We start from the raw sequence: 12,207 nt of genomic DNA on the forward strand, positions 1-12,207 counted from the left end.
GGTTCACACCTTCTGTTAGCCGAAAATATCACTCGTGTCCTTGAGCATGTGATTGAGTCACCAAGGTGAATGTAGGCAAGGCGAGGCAATCATCTAGAAATGACTGACAAAGGATCTACATTAACCAGCTTTTCGAACAATATTATGACTTCACTTAATACAAAACAATATTCTTAGTAACTATTATTCTTAAAAAATAACAATAACTTATTTTAATGGATGACGCGTAAACAAAGGAGGGAACATGGAAAGGGTGCAGCGATGTTGGAATGTTATTTATTTTGTATTATTTCTTATTTGGGGTGGTGGTGGTGTTGGTAGAGGTAAAGGTGTTTATAGAGTTGGCAATTGTAGGATAGGTAGCGTTGATAGGGCTGTTGTTGGAAAGAGTGATGGTGTCGGTTGGGGTGGTCGTGTTGGTAGGAGTCATTGTGTTGGTAGGATTGGTGTTGGTAGGGTTGGTGTTGGTAGGGGGAGTGGTGTTGGTAGGAATAATGGTGTTGGTATGGTTGGTGTTGGTAGGGTTGGCGTTGGTAGGGTTGGTTTTGGTAGGAGTGGTGGTGTTCGTCGGAGTAGTTGCGTTTGGTAAGGGTAGCGGTGTTGGGAGGTGTGGTGGTGTTGGTAGGTGTGCGGATTCTAAAGGTGGTGGAGTTGGTAGGAGTGGTGGAGCAGGCATTGATCCGGGCCATGAAGAGTGGTCTCTTTGCCCTCATGATCACGAGGCGGGACTCACGCTCAGCTGGGGTGATGATGTGGGAAGGAGTGGTGGTGAGGGTAGAGGAAGTGATGGTGGTCAGGGTTGGGTTAGTAGAGGAGGTAGTGTTAGTAGGTGTGTGGTTGGTAGAGGTGGTGGAGTTGGTAGGAGTGGTGGAGCAGGCATTCATCCAGCCATGAAGAGTGATCTCTTTTCCCTCATGATCATGAGGCTGGACACATGCTCAGCTGGGGTGATGTGGGTAGGGGTGGTAGTGAGGGTAGAGGAGGTAATGTTGGTAAACGTGGGATTGGTCAAAGTGGCGGAGTTGGTAGGAGCGGTGGAGTTGGTGATTGAGCTGGTAGGGGTAATTGAGCTTATTTTAGTGCGGCAGGCATTGATGCGGGCCATTATCATGAGGTGACACCACTCACACTCAGCTGGGATGATGGTGTTGGTCCGGGTGGTAGTGAAGGTGGAGAAAATGCTGTTGGTAGGGTTTGTAGGGGTGGAAGGGGTGGTGGTGTTAGTCAGGATAGTATTGGTAGAGGTGTTGGTATTTAAAAGTGTGATGGTGTTAGTTTTTCGGGGTGGGGTTTGTCATGGTGGTGTTGGTAGGAATGGTGGTGTTGGTAGGAGTGGTGGTGTTGGTAGGAGTGGTGCTGTTGGTGGGTGCGCTGGTAAGTGTTGGTGAGCTATTCATCATGGAGCAGCCATCCAGTTGAGTCTTTAGGGATCTATGGGTCCTCTTGATTTTCATGGGGTGGCACTTGCTCCGAGCCAATTTACACATGGATCCTCTCATGTAGCGGCTTCGGTAAACTCGTCTGCGCTGCGATGACTTCTGTTTAAAACCGGAAACAAAATCATTATGAGAGGCAAGAGATTGCAGTCTCCTTCTTCCCCTGTTGGTCACTCCACTCAAATATGTTTTTTTCACTTGCCATCTGCCACACCACCACCATTGATTGAGCACGAGTGTTGTACCTGCCTTTCAGTGGCAAATATCGGACAACTATTTGTAATCCACCAACATGAACAATGTGTGCTTGTAATAAATGTGTGCGACTTTGTCGAGGATGTGAGTGTGATTTTTTATTGTTTGTTGTTGTAACGTTCTAACCTGCCTCTCCTGTACATCTGTGAAAAATAGCTTAATAGCTCATCGGATTCTTCCAGTATAAATATTCTGATTCTGATTTGTGTCATCTATGCATGTGAGATTATGACATTTGCCTGAGTGATCTATATCCATGATGCCTCTCTGGGTGTGGTGTCTCTGTTGTGGTGTCCTGCTGATGTTCTATGTTACAGTGACGCCAGCATACTCTCTCTCTTATTAGTGGATTCTTCAGCCAGACTCTTAGGCTGGTAATGGTGATCCCCGCGCTCTCCACGTCGTAAGTGATGGCCACCGGCCCACTGTGCAGCATCTTTATCAAGGTCGTCCACCTTGAGGGAGACGGGTATTCTCCATCTTGGGGAACCGTCATCTGTGGTGCCGCCGCAGCGGAGCCGCTCCAGCGGAGCCGTGCCCACCGCCGCGACGCCGTCACCGATGCCTCGGATTTCCCGCCACTCTCCCGGGGCTGGTGCCTTCTCAGACGTCCGCGTTTTGCCCACTGCACAGTCGTGAGGCCGCCGCAGCAGAGCCGCTCTGCCGAGGCCGTGCCCACCGCCGTGAAGCCGCCACCGGGGGATGCCGACGCCAACGCGGTGCACCCTCGCCACCCCCCCTCCCCCCGCACGAACGCACACACGCCCCACGTAGAGCCAGGAGGGGAGGTCACCCGGCCGATAGGTTTTTTTTTCCAGAAGTCCCTAATGGGATCGATCTTCATGGTTTCCTGCGGCCGGGAAATTGGGCGATCTTCCCCCTGTAGCTGACATGCACTGCGGCGCCGGGACCTAATATTAAAGTTGCATGGTCACGGCAAGGGCCATCGAGCCACCGCGAGTGGAACCACACACACACAAGCACGGGTCAGTGGACTGGTAGCGGGAGAACAGAGAGCGGATGTCGGAGAGATCACTGCGGCGACATCACCCGAGTTGGGATCCGGGTATCGAAGGGTGGGAAAATCCGAGCCCCTGATTGGACGGGAGGCCAAGGGAGCGAAACGGCGAAATTCCTTTGTTGTAGGTGGGATAAAGGGAGGGGGATTCAGGTAGCAAGGCAGTTCTTCAAGATCATCGCGGTCCACGCAGGAGGGGAGTTAGCCGTTCGAGACGTCCGCGTGATGCACTTCAGCGCAGCCAGGCTCAACCCTCTACTGATCGCTTTTCTACAGCTTCCAGCGCAGCAGAGTGGAAGTACACGTGAGTAAGAGAGAGAGGTAAGTTTGGGCTATTTGATCGAGGGTAGAAAGCAGAGCGATAGGCAGAGGAAATACAGTCTAGGATCTCAAGGGGAATAGGCTGACATCCACTGACCCACACAATTACGCGTAGCTTAACGGGTTGCTTGCGGTAAATAAAATAACTGGTAGGGGAATAAACTGTTTCTTGTGCTCCTTTGGAGGGTGAAGAGGAGGGTGGAGAGTGTTTTGTGTTCGCACGCACACGCGGCTGTTTGCGGCGAATAAAGGAGTAGAGCGTGCTTGGTGTCCGTACCTGTACGATCGTTTACAGTATTGTTCAGCACGCGCGTGCCTACACGACTATTTTTGGTGGTGCCCAGCGCTCGCGTACCTGCGCAATCGCCTACAGTAGCGGTTTGCGCTCACGTGCATGCGCGGTTTACAACGAGGTTGAGCTTTCATTTGTGACCAGGTTCCATCTGAAAAATAAGTTAGTACCTCAGTGGGCTTTGACTGGTATGATGGGGGTGTTCTTGATTTGAAGCTTTCGTGACTGCAGGAATCCATACTCTTTGGTTCTTTCGGCAAAGTCACGTAGGTATAAAATCAAATAAATCAGTCTGCCTCAGCAGCAGACCATGCTTTCCCCACCCGATGATGGACGCTTGTGTTGCACCCGAAACATCGTGATTTACTTTATTTTATACCTACGTGACTTTACCGAAAGAACCAAAGAGTATGATGGGGCTGGTTTAGTTTTATTTGTTTGTGTTTGGGTGATTTGTTAACCTTTCTTGTACTTTGCACTATTACATGTTTTTGTAGTATTTGTTGTTGTAACGTTCTTACCAGCCCCTACCGGACATCTGTGAAAAAGAGCTTTATAGCTCATCGGATTCCTCAACCATTAAAAAATATTATTGTTCTGACTCTACTGGCTAGGGGACATTGTTCTGTCCGCACCAGCGCAACTCACCAACGCCGCACAAGGAGTCCAGCACATGTCCCAAATGCCACGCTGCCAGTAACAAAAAACACCCTTAAAGTTGCAGTGGATAATTTTTAAGTATACTTAATTGAGCAAGGTGTTTGCTTGTTCCAAATGACATATGCAACTTTGTCTAGGATGTGTGCGTGGATGTGATATATACTTGTGTGTGTGGTGTATGCGAGTGAGATTCTTATATCTGCGCGAGTGATCTGTACGCGTGATGCATCTCTGCGTGTGGTGTCTCTGCATGTGGTGTATGTCACGGTGCCACGCTGATGGCCTGTGTGAGCGTGAAGTCGGCACTCACCACTGCATTCTTCAGCCGCCACTCCGAGGCTGAGGAGGGTGATCCCCGCGCTCGCCACCTCGTAGGCGATGGCCACCGGCCCGCTGTGCAGCATCTCCATGAAGGTCGTCCACCCTGAAGGAGCTGGGTCGTCGTCTTCTTCTCCTCCTTGGGGAACCTCCATGCCATGGCTGGGAGAGGAAGCGACTCGAGGCACCCTCTCGGCTTCGTGACCTGTGAGGCGGTTGCTGATGTGGACGGCCACGGTCGCTTTGGTGAGAGGTAGAGGCTGTCCGGCCTGTGGCGGTTGGACCTCCCAGGCTCCCCTCGGCTTAACCAGCTAGTTAGGGGAGAAATTCTTCTCCTCCGTGGGCACAGACGCGAGGAACGCGGAGCTCGCCACGAGCAGCGTCACGAGGGTGCGTGAAGTACTGCGCAGCCCGTGAGCCTCCATGGTGACTGCTACGAGAGAGGCTCCAGGAGGCTTCGTGCAGAGAGGCGCTCCTCAGCAGGCAGCTTGCAGCGTGGCTCTAGCGGCAGACTGGGTGGAAGCGGGTGTGACGTCACGGCCCGAGGGCGGATGTGTGTTGTGTCTCATCTGTGTGTGTCTGTATGTCTGTGTGTGTGTCTGAGTGTTTGTGTGTATGTCTGTGTATCTGTGTGTGTATCTGTGTGTTTGTGTGTGTCTGTGTGTGTGTGCGGTAGTGTAGTGATTAGCGCGCTGTGCTATGAACCTAGCGACCCGGGGTTCGATTCCTGCTCACGGCCACCAACACTGGTGTCGTGTGCCGTGCCGGTCTTCGTAGGTGCTGCTCGTTATGGCTACAAAGGGAGGCCCAGGAGTGGTTGAGGTAATCGTCAGCAGTGTTGGTGGCCGTGAGCGGGAGTCGAACTTGGAGGGCAGCGTGGCATTCACTGCAACAACACCGCCCGCGCTCCGACTGGTACACGGTCCGAACAGTGCAGAGTGCACATAATTCGCGGCGTCTCTCGCACGGTCCGGGTCTCTGTGTGGAGAGCGGGAGACGAAGGCGAGGATCACACAGGGTAGAGGGTGCACGTCGGCACTGCTTCCCACGTCACAACACGAGTCACGTCACATCACAGACTCATCCTCACCGTGAACCAACATCATCAACACAAACCCACATCTTCTTAGTTCTTTCGGTAAAGTCACGTTGAAGGGAAACAATGAAATAATAAAATATATATAAAACAATAAAAATTTTCACGACGTTTCGACCATAACACAAACGGTCGTCATCAGGTGTGTCGGTTTGCATGAATTTATTTATTTTCAAACGGTGTATTTATTTATTTATAAAAAAAAACGTTAGCGCCACGTGCAGCGATTTGGCAGTTTATTTAGAAGAACTAGTCCATCTATGTTCTGAAAAGAGGAGGGGGGAGACGACAAATTTTAATGTATGCTGTCTGAAAGCCACTTTAAACGTGAACAATCAATTAAGACCTGAAATGGTTTATCAAATCTTTCCAATGCTAAGCCAGAATCCATCTTCTCGGGTGAAATTGTCCCTGTGCTTGTATATGTGGATAGCCCTTCACTTGGAATGGAACTTTCTACAAACAAACTGAGGGCACCCCAATGGGCTCCCCCCTATCTCCGGTTATAGCTAACATTTTCATGGAGAAATTTGAGACTGACGCCATCCAGACTGCCACTGCGCCCAACCTTATGGAAGAGGTACGCGGATGACACTTTTGTCATCTGACCACATGGCCGGCCTGCTCTAGACCAATTCTTCGACCACATCAATTCCATACACCCAGCCATCAGATTTACCATGGAAGTCGAAAAAGATGGCAAGCTACCTTTTTTGGATGTCCTAATTAAAAAGAGACCTGATGGTTCAATGAGCCACTCTGTCTACAGGAAAGCTACCCATACGGATGCTTATCTGAAACCGGATTCCCATCACCATCCATCACAGAAGAATTCTCTCATCAAGACTCTGTATCATAGAGCCCAATGCATATCCGACCAGGAACACATAGGCAGTGAACTCAAGCACGTACACCAAGCTCTTAAGGCTAATGGTTACTCCGACTATACAATCCGCAAAGCTATCACTCAAACCATGAAGAAGTACCCTCTTGAGGAGCCTTTCAAAACCATCACTTTACCCTACATTGCGGGGATCACAAAAAAGATCTCCAAAATCTTGAATAAACACAAGATCCAGGTCCGTTTCAACACATTACATAAAATCCGTGATCTGGTTCCGTCTGTAAAAGATGTGATTCCGGGCATACAATACCCTGGTATCTACAAACTAAGTTGCCTCTGTGGTAGTAGTTACATTGGAGAAACCAAACGCCATGTCTCGGACCGCATTCGTGAACACAAAGGAGACCTTAAACACGGTAGGACCAACACCTCGGCCGTGGCAGATTATTGTTATAATTCAGTAGGCTCACATGACATTGACTTTTCCAAGACAGAGGTTCTTTGTAAGCCATCTGGCTACCATGAGAAATTCGTTCATGAGGCTATCCACATATACAAGCACAGAGACAATTTCAACCGAGAATATGGATTCTGGCTTAGCAATCATTGGAAAGATTTGATAAACCATTTCAGGTTTTAATTGATTGTTCACGCTTACAGTGGCTTTCAGACGGCATACAATGATTGTTTCGTCTCCCCCCTCCTCTTTTCAGAACATAGATGGACTCGTACTTTTAAATAAACTGCTAAATCGCTGCGCGTGGTGCTAACGTTTTTTATAAATAAATAAATACACCGTTTAAAAATAAATACATTTATGCAAACAGACACACCTGATGACGACCGTTTGTGTTATGGTCGAAACGTCGTGAGAATTTTATTGTTTTATATCTATTTTATTATTTTATTGTTTCCCTTCAACGTGACTTTACCGAAAGAACTAAGAATATGAATTACTGCAGTCACGAAAGCTTTAAATCACAAACCCACATCATTAACACGGACCCACATCATTAATAAGAAACTCACATCAACGCGAGGTTACATCTTTACCACTCACCCACAACACTGGACATCTGTGAGAAAGAGCTGTATAGCTCATCTGACTCCAGTATAAATATTCTGATTCTGACATGAACTCACATCGTCACGACTCACTCACAACATACCACCACCACTATCAGTAACACCACTAACGCCACCACTCCTCCTGCCAGTACACTACACAGACACACACGTCCTCACCACTCACATCACCACTCACCTACAGTTCCTCACTTCCTCCAGAGAGTCGCTGCTTCTGTCGTCTCGGTGCTTCTCTACCGCCACATGTGAGAAAAAAGATCGGCAGAAACAAGTGGGGGCGGGGCTCGGTGATCACGCCCTCAGTGACGCAATATCCTGTGAGCCCCTCCCCCCCAGCACCTTCCCCCCCCTCTACGCCCCCTCCCCCACTCACACCGCCAAAGACAAAGCTCCCGCGTATTTAACACTACTAACAACAACCCCACCACTAACAACGCCACCACCAATAACAACCCCACCACCAATAACAACCCCACCACCAATAACAACCCCACTACCACTAACAACCCCACCACCACGAACACCACCACCACTACTACCACACCACCACTAATACACAGTTCTGATCCACACCTCAGCTGCTCCCCACACGCGATGCTTCTGCTGCTCTCTCTACTTCCGCTTCCGCCGGTGAACGTGGCGCCAACTTCTGAAGCGGTTCGCTGCCTGGGCCTCCTCTGGGTCGACTCAGCCTGAAGGTGAGAACCTCGCATGATGTGGACACCTCAGCAGTGGTGGAGGAGAGACAAAGGCGGCCCACAGCCGTAGGCTTCTAAACAGCTGCTGGGCTCACGGCATCGGTTCAAGCAGAGCCCGGCTCTGCTGCTGAGGCACTGAAGGTGGAAAGCGGTCCAGAGTGGCGCTCGAGTTGAGCCATTGCTGCTGATGAGAGGCTGATGGGATCAGTCAAATATACTTTTTTATCTTTGCAAGGAAGGGTTTATTGTGAAGGAGGCGAATCGCGTGCTGGCGGAGGAGGCCTCCACTAGACGCCGCTAATTAGGGTATTTGGTCTACTCTTCCACGCTGATCTCCACGTTTTGGAGCAAGGTGGGCGTACCCACACTTTACCCCACCACATGCGGGTCGTTAGCTCACTGGACTTGCACTGCAGAGGTGCAGGTTCGATTCCATCGCCCACACACCCACCCACTCACTTGCCCACTCACCAACTCACCCACTAACCCATCTATTCACCCACCCACAGGGACATGTGGAGACACGGAGACACATGGACACACGGATACATAGAGCCTTGATAAAGTGGTTGTGTAGGTGGTGTTAGAGTATCAGCATCAATGTGGTTGTTGTGGTTATGTTGCTTGTTATGGTTGTGGTGGTTGAGGTGATGTTGGTTGTGGTGGTTTTGAATGTGGTGGCAGTGGTTATAGTTGTGGTTGTATCGCTGGTTGTAGTGGTGGTTCAGGTTTTAGTTGTGGTGTAGGTGGTTATGTTGGTTGTTATGGTGCTTTTGGTTGTGGTAATAATTGCGGTTGTGGGGGGTATATTTTTTGTGGCTATAGTTGTGTACGTGGAGGTTGGGGTTTTCATGGTTATAGTTACAGTTGTGGTTATGTTATTGTTGTTGTTATACTTGGGGTTGTGGTTATAATTGTGATTGTGGTACAAGTTGTGATGGTTATGTTATGTTTTTGTGGTTATAGTTGTGGTGAAGGTGGTTATGTTGTCTTTCATGGTTGTTGTATGTGTAGGGAGCAGTAGAGTAGCGGTTGAACGCCACGCCACGGACCCGAGAAAGTTCGATTCCCGCTCACGGCCAACACCAGTGACGATCATTTGAACCAGTCCAGGGCTTCCCCTACGTCGACTCTGCCTGAAATGAGTACCTGTTGTGGTGTGTAATAAACATCGCCACTCGGGAGACAAAGACGGTCGGGTGTAGTGCTGGCCACCCACCTGCTTGTGTTCCACACTGCGGGTCTCCATAGGTACTCGCTAACAGAACTTGCCCCAACAGTCTGTTATAGGCTATAGAATAAATCTTTGTCTTTTGTTGTTGTATGTGTGTTGAACTTCTTTCGCACCATATGTTGCCACCTGTGATAACCGGAAATGCGGTTATAGTTGTAGTGGTTATATCATGGTTGTGGTTTTAGTTGTGTCTGGTTTTAGTGCTTAGAGTTGTGGTTATAGATATGGCTATAATTGTGGTTATTGTTGTGGGTGTGGTTATAATTGTAGTTGGTTTTGGTTATAGTTGTGGTTATAGTGGTTATGGTTGTTGGGTATGGTTGTGGCTGTGGTTACATTTGTGGTTACATTTGTGGTTGAATTTGTAGTTCTAGTTGTGGTTGTTGGTTTGTGGTGGTGAGGCTGGTGCAGGTGGTGGGTTGGAGGCCACGTTCCCTGCCCATGCGGTTCCAACAGCGATGGCTCCCTGTGCTATGTGGGTCACATGAACTTGTCTCCCAGCATGCCTTGAAGTCATCATTATAGGAGCCCTCGCCTCCTCTACGCACTCTCCTCCTATCTCTCCCCTCTCACCTCCACGCACTCTCCTCCTACCTCTCACCTCCTCCGCGTGTCTCCTCCTTTCTTTTTTTCCCAGGGTCTCCCTCCTCTCTCTCCCCGTGTCTCCTTCCTCTATGTCGCCGTGTCTCTCTCCTCTCCCTCCCCGCGTTTCCCTCCTATCTTTCTCCGTGTCTCTTCTCTCTCCCCGCTTTTCCCTCTCCAACCTCCTCCTGTCTCCCTCCTCTCTCTCCCCGTGTCTCCTTTCTCTCCCCGTGTCTCACTCTTCTATCTCCCCCTGTCTCCCTCTTGCTTCCCGTGTCTCACTCACTCAGCCACCCACTCAGCCACTCACTCAACCACTCACGTACTCAAGCTTTCAATCAACAACTCACTCACCCAGCCACTCACTCAGCTGCTTAGTCACTCTGCTACCCACTCACTCAACCACTCACTCATTCAGCCTCTCACTCAGCCACTCACTAACTCAGCCACTCACTCCCTCAACCACTCAATCACTCAGCCACTCTCTCATTCAATCACTCACCTAGCCACCTGCTTATTTGTTTATTTTACCAGGTAAGGCCCATAAGATATATCTCTTTTTCAGACGTAACCTGGCCACATATGATTGCCCAATTAAGTGGCATTTTACGTGTCAATTTATATCAGCAACTATAAATGTGGAGTGACAAACAGGAGCCGGGCAAAAATTCACAACGAAGGGGAGAGTGAGAGAAACATGCGAACTCCAAATATACAACAGGCATCAGGGTCAGGATTGTTGTATATATTGTCTTGAAAAATAATAAAAATGAAATGAAAAATGCAAAAGGTGTAATTTTACAAAATTAGGTAATTATGTCAATTTATGCAATTACGCTAATTAGACTCGGCTTTGTTGTCTAGGGGTATTACCAATCGTGATAGTTGTCAGTGATGTGTGGGTTCTGGGTCCATATTTGTCGTGTCACTGGGGTTTATAATAGGCTGGTAGGGTGGGTTCATAATGGCCAGGTAGGGTGGGGTTATAATGGCCAGTGAGAGTGGGGTTATAATGGCCAGGTAGGGTGGGGTAAAATGGCCTTGTCAGGGGTCCACCTCCTCCACCACCAGTTCCACCTCAACCTCCTCCACCTCCCACCTCCTCGCAGGAACCCAGACTCAACAGGTGCCATGGGTTGCCACGCTACGTGCAGGAGGAGGAGCTCATCACTTGAATGTGACGAGCAGTGAGCTTATCACTTGAATGTGAGATGCAGTGCGCTCATCACTTGAGTGTGACATGCAGTGAGCTCATCACTTGAATCTGACATGCAGGGAGCTCATCACATGAATGAATGGGACATGCAGTGAGCTCATCACTTGAATGTGACACGCAATGAGCTCAACACTTGAATGTAACATGTAGTGCACTGACCACTTGAATGTGACATGCAGTGCGCTCATCATTTGAATGTGACATGCAGTGAGTTCGCCACTTGAATGTGACATGCAGTGAGCTCACCACTTGAATGTGACTTGCAGTGAGCTCAACACTTGAATGTGACATGTAGTGCACTGACCACTTGAACGTCATGCAGTGCGCTCATCACTTGAATGTGACATGCAGGGAGCTCATCACATGAATGAATGGGACATGCAGTGAGCTCATCACTTGAATGTGACATGCAGTGAGCTCAACACTTGAATGTGACATGCAGTGAGCTCATCACTTGAAAGTGACATGCAATGAGCTCACCACTTGAAAGTGACATGCAGTGCGCTCATCACTTGAATGTGACATGCAGTGAGCTCGCCACTTGAATGTGACATGCAGTGAGCTCGCCACTTTAATGATATGCAGTGTGCTCGTTACGTGAATAAGACATGCAGTGAGCTCGCCACTTGAATGTGATATGCAGTGAGCTCATCACTTGGACGGGACATGCAGTGTACTCATCACTTGAAAGTGACATGAATTGAGCTCATCACTTGAACATGACATGCCATTTTCTACATCACACGACTATACTGACTAAATATGATGGGTATAGTCGTGTGATGTAGAAAAAAGTTTAGTTGGAGGCATATATTTTTTGTGACGTAAAATTGTAATGTATAATGACTTTTTGTTAGTAGTAGGGTAGTTGCAGTTGCTTAGCGTCAATATACTAAATTCCTCTGCTGATATGTAACCTCAGCTTATTGGAGAGTATATTGAGTATTTTGATTATATTGATGTAGTTTATATTTTAGTTTTTTATCAGTTTACTACACGGTAGTCATTATATAGTGTAGTGTATACCCAGTTACTTAATGTTAACAGCTCAGATTATTGGAGAGTATATTGAGTACATTGATTATATTGATGTAGTTTATATTTATTTTTTTCACATCGGTTTATTGCATGGTAGTAGGGTATGTATAGTT

General features: G+C 48.5%; 1 long non-coding RNA gene across 1 annotated transcript; it reads right to left on the bottom strand.

The window, feature by feature from the left end:
• Nucleotides 1-260: 260 nt before the first annotated feature.
• On the bottom strand, nt 261-7,664 carry LOC142922834 (uncharacterized). Its single transcript, XR_012940378.1, has 3 exons — nt 7,505-7,664; nt 4,293-5,278; nt 261-1,538 (listed from the first exon to the last, which is right to left on the bottom strand). It is a non-coding gene; the product is annotated as an uncharacterized LOC142922834 (long non-coding RNA).
• Between the last annotated feature and the right edge of the window lie 4,543 nt (nt 7,665-12,207).

The sequence above is a fragment of the Petromyzon marinus genome, unplaced genomic scaffold (assembly GCF_048934315.1).
Source record: "Petromyzon marinus isolate PM22_M1 ecotype Great Lakes invasive population unplaced genomic scaffold, UKy_Petmar_22M1.pri1.0 PM_Scaffold_180, whole genome shotgun sequence".
Lineage (NCBI taxonomy): Eukaryota > Metazoa > Chordata > Hyperoartia > Petromyzontiformes > Petromyzontidae > Petromyzon > Petromyzon marinus.